The sequence below is a fragment of the Gopherus flavomarginatus genome, chromosome 6 (assembly GCF_025201925.1).
Source record: "Gopherus flavomarginatus isolate rGopFla2 chromosome 6, rGopFla2.mat.asm, whole genome shotgun sequence".
Taxonomy (NCBI): domain Eukaryota; kingdom Metazoa; phylum Chordata; order Testudines; family Testudinidae; genus Gopherus; species Gopherus flavomarginatus.
In genome coordinates, this window is record NC_066622.1 from 58522660 (window position 1) to 58527985 (window position 5326).

Consider the following 5326-nt stretch of genomic DNA (forward strand, 5'->3'; position numbering starts at 1 on the left):
GTTCTGTGTAAGTGCAATATCTGCCAGAGATTCACAGCTTGTCTCAGCATCACATGTGTGAGAGGGAGCCCAGGTGGTGGGACAAAGGGCTCAGGGGTCCCACTGTTCAGTTGCATCCCATAGATCCCATCACAGACTTTCAACAACCACAGCGGGTGCTCACTGAGACAGAGAGAGAGATGCCAAAATAGTGATCTCCAGTGCCAGCAGACATCAAACTATCAGAAATTCTGTGAACAGAGAAGACCCTGCTAGTGGAAAATGCCTTTGAAAAAGGCCCTTCTGTCCCCAGCTGTGGTCGTACAGTGCTCAGTGCTCTGCGTTGTGGCCTCAAGAGTCATGGATGCAAGTTGAGTTACGATGACCTTTTCCTTGTCTCCACATTTCTTAGGTGCCTCTTCCAACACTTGTCAGAAAAAATGACCGGTTTCTTTTGGAAGCATTTGCACTGCAAGGCAGAGGCAGTCTTCTCTGCTTCTTCAAAAGATTGACCAAAAAGTGGGAGGAGTGGACAGATTTGGCCACGCACCACTGTGTGCTGCATCTCTAACCTCTACTTTACCTGGCAAGTGCCTCTGGGACTTTTCTCCCAGCTGCTCCATTTTTCATCAGTGACAATCAAAGGAAGATGACATGACATCTGTGTGTGGACATCCCCAGCGAATCACAAGGACGTGTGGTGCAGGCTTTTGTGTTGCAGCAATTGCAGTCAAAGCAACCACCATGCCAATGCCAGTCACAGCAGCCTTTTCATCAACTCCAGGCTTGTGATTTGATTCTTTCCAATGTTTCTCTCCAAAGAAGCCTTTTCCTTAGCAAGCAATGACTTGGATACCAAGGGAGGTCTCTTCTGTTTCCTAGAAAGACACAGGAAAATGTGAGCAGAGGAGACAAAACCCGTAGAACAAGGTACTACTGGGAGTTGAACCAGGATCTCCTGTTTACTAGACAGGTGCTTTAGCCACCCAAGCCATGGTGCCTGCCTTGAGAAAATACTTGCAACTGTTCCCTTTGATGGTCCAGGACAACACCTGCAAATTCCAAACTACAGACATTCCCCATTTCCCTCAAGACTTGCACGGAAGAACTGGCAGGCCAAGCCAGGATCTTCTGGTTACTAGGAAGACACTTCAGCCAGCTCTTCCCAAAGATCACTATCTAAAGACCTTTAAACAGCCTCTGTAGATGTTCACTGACAAAGAGATGCCAAAATAGAGTTCTCCACTGCCTGCAGCCATCACACTACCAGGAGTTCTGCGCACAGAGAGGCCCCTGCTGGTGGAAAAGGCTTTGGTAGAGACTCTTCTGACACCAGCCTGTGCTCATATACTGTTTAGCACTTTGTGTTGTGACTTCAGCATCCACAGATGCCAGTTGAGTTGGGGGACATTTTTCCTGTCTCCACATTTGTCTAATGGCTCCTTTCAACACTTGCCACCAAAAAGACTTGTTTCTTTTGCAAGCAAGGTGCAGCTAGGCAAAGGCAGTCTTCTCCATTTCCTCAGAAGATCACCAAGCTGTGGGGGAGAGAAGACACATTCAGCCAAGCTGGATGCTGAATCTCCTCTTTGTTCAGCAGGTGTCTGTGAAGGACATAAATCTCCACCATGTAGAGGGCAAGAATAGGAGTTTATTACACACAGAACTGGCAGAGTGTCACCTTGCTTATTAGGCTCAGAGACACTGTTAATTGATTACAATAGAATATATAGATTTTCCATGGGTGGGGGAAAGAGACGGGGTAGGGAGTTCCAAACTCTGGGATAGGTTTTGCAGCAAGACATGATAAGCACAGTAGCCAAAGGTTAACAGGTTACATAATGTCTCCACCCATGGTCTCAAGTTAGCAAGTTAACATTTCATGAATACTTTGATAAAATGTTATTAGTATAAAATATCTATGCTGAATTCTGATTTGAGGTCCATAGGAAAGGAGCAACTCCTTTGATTGTCCTCCAGGTACATTCCTAGGGTTTAAAGCAAAGAAACAGTGAAAGTATATGGCAATAAAGATTGTTTTCTGTGTGTCTTAAGGCAAGGCATTGGTCCCTGGGAAGGGAGGTGGAAGGATGCCATATCTTATATTGACATCTGCCAACTTTTCATAAACTCAAGGTTGGATCTCTGGGAAGAACGTCTCCCTACAGAAGAGACTTACACAATAGGAACAGGGATTCTTTGTTCAATCTGCAACTCTGAATAAGATACAATTCTTTAGTTCTTAGCTCCAACACCTGGCAATTTGCTGACCAAGCCTATCTTAGCAAGCAAGGCTTTCTGTTTACCCAGCTTTCTTTTAGCTGGTCACTATTTGCTAGGCTTCTGGTCCCTTGATTATACTCTGGACTTTGGGTCTGGAAAAGAGCTGGCACAATCCATAGACCAGGTTGTTATATAATATGCACATGAATTTTAACCCTTCACATACAGTAATGGCAAAGTTCTTGGTTCAGGCTTGTAGCAGTGATGGAATAAACTGCAGGTTCAAATCAAGTCTCTGGAGTCCATCCACAGCTGGGATGGGTCATTCAGTCCCTTGTACAGAGCTTCAGTTTGTAGCAAAGTCCCTTCAGAGGTATGAAGCAGGACTGAAGACAAGATGGAGACGAGGCATCAGCCTTTTACAGTCTCTTGCCATGTGGTCTTTGTTTTCTTTGTCCCAAGGACACTCTATCCAGCACGTGGCATAGAAAAACCTTTGAGTTTTGTCCATAGGCAGGTCCCTGCATACCTTGCTTGAGCCACAAGGCATATCTACCTTCTCTCAATGGTTGATTGTAGAGCTGATGGTCCTTAATGGGCCATCAAGCAGGCTAGGCAGAACTGACACCAACTTGTCTGGCTGGGGTGTTCCTCGGAAGCATAGCACAAGTTTGAATACAGACAGCATAGAGCCAATATTCATAAAGTCAACTACAAAAATGATACACATCTAGAGATAGCATAATTATAATCAGCCAATCAGAACCTCTCCATAGACCCCTTTCACAACAACCTTTCTATCATATTGGCTGCAAATATAGAAGAGTGGTCACAATGGTGATCTATAAAGTTACAGATTATGTCAATAACATCACAGGAGGTGACACGGCATCAGTGAGACTGATATTGGAATACTGTCTCCAGTTTTGGTGTCCTCATTTGAAAAAGATACTGTGAAATTGGAGCTGGGGCAGCAAAAAGCCACCAAAATGTTCTGAGGGCTGGAGAAAAATGCCTTCTAGTGAGCTATTGAAAGAGCTCCATCTGTTTAGCTTATCAAAAGAAGATTGAAAGGTGACTTCACTGAAGTGTTGAAGTGCCTTAATGGAGAGAAAAGATTGGGTATTAAAGGGCTCTTGAATGGAGCAGAGAAAGACATAACAAGACCCAATGATTGGAAGGTGAAAGAGACAAATTCATATTACAACTAAGCCCCAAATAGTCAACAGCGAGGATGATTCACCACAGGAACAAGCTACCAAGGAAAGTGGTGGAATCTCCATCCCCTGAAGTCATTCAATGAAAACTAGATGCCTTTCCCCCAGAAGTAGCTATTGTGTCATGCAGGAGGCCTGTGATATGCAGGGGGTCAGATTAGATGCTGTAATGGTCTCTTCTGGCCAGAAAGTAGACTAATTTTACAGATACTAGTTTTCGGAAAAACTGAGTGTAGCATTGGGAGCAGCGTCTGAAGTTTTACTGTCTAGCCAGCTTACTGCCTAGAACGAACGCTCCTTGAGTGGGGTGACCACAGGGAGTAGCTCAAACCTCCAAAGGGCCTGGCCAGGGAAATTGATGCTAGCCTTGGTACATGGACGCACACCGCCGAATTAATGTGCTTAGTATGGGCCTGTGTCCTCGACTTTATACAATTTCCAGAGCGTTGCACTGTGGGTAACTGTCCCATAGTTCCCGCAGTCTCCCCTGCCCATTGGAATTCTGGGTTGAGATCTCAATGCCTGATGGGGCAAAAATAGTGTCATGAGTGAGTCTGGGTAAATGTCATCACTCAATCCTCCCTCCATGAAAACAACAGCAGACAATCATTTTGCGCCCTTTTCCCTGGATTGCCCGGGCAGACGCCATAGCACAGCAACCATGGAGCCCGTTCAGCCTTTTTTCACTGTCACCGTATGTCTTCTTTATAGTGCTGACAGACGTGGTACTGCAGTGCTACACAGCAGCATCCCCTTGCTTTTTGCAAGTTAGCAAAGATGGTTACCAGCCCTACTGTACCGTCTGCTGCTTTGCAAGTTGACAATGACAGTTACCAGTTATACTGCACCATCTGCTGCTGTCATGGGTGCTCCTGGCTGGCCTCGATGGGGTCGGCCACGGGCTTATGGACAAAAATAGGAATGACTCCCCAGGTCATTCTCTTCTTTAAGTTTTGTCTAATGGAGAGTCAGTTCTGCCTAGATTATCAGGCAAGCCTACTAAAGAACCAGAGGGGCAAACGGGCGCTCCGGGTCAGAGCCCTAGAGATCCCACAGAAATGATGCGCTGCATGCCATTCTAGTGGGTGCCCCTGCAACAACCCTACCCATTGCTTCCCTCCTCCCCTACCCCTCCTGGGCTACCATGGCAGTTATCCTCCCATTTGTGTGATGAAGTAATAAAGAATGCAGGAATTTGAAACAACACTGACTTTATTGCTTCTGCAAGCAGGGATCAAAGGGGGGAGGGGAGCGCAGCCTCCAGCTGCTATGAATGAACCTGGGAGTCATTCCCATCTTTGTCCAGGCACCCCCGGCCGACCTCACCGAGGCCAGTCAGGAGCACTCACGGGACGACGATGATGGATACCTGTCCTACTGTACCGTCTGCCGTCCGCAAGGGAAGGGAAGGGGATGCTGCTGTGTAGTGCTCCAGCACCACATCTGCCAGCAGCATCCAGTAGACATACAGTGACACTGAAAAAAGGTGAGAGAGGATTTTTTTCCCTTTGCTTTCATGGGGGCAGGAGGCGGGGGAACGACATATACTCTGAACAACCCGCGACAATGTTTTTGACCCTTCAGGCTTTGGGAACTCAGCCAAGAATTCAAATGGTTTTTGGAGAGTGCGGGAACTGTGGGATAGCTACAATCCTCAGTCGCCCCTCCCTCCATGAGCGTCCATTTCATTCTTTGACTTTCTGGTACGCTTGTCTCAGTTCCTTAAGTTTCAGCACTGCGTTGAGTCCCTATTGTGGCCTCTGTCCATCATAGCCTTGGAGATTTTTTCAAATGTTTTGGTATTTCGTCTTTTGGAACGGAGTTCTGATAAAACAGATTCATCTCCCCATACAGAGATCAGCTTCAGTATCTCCCGAACAGTCCATGCTGGAGCTCTTTTTTGATTC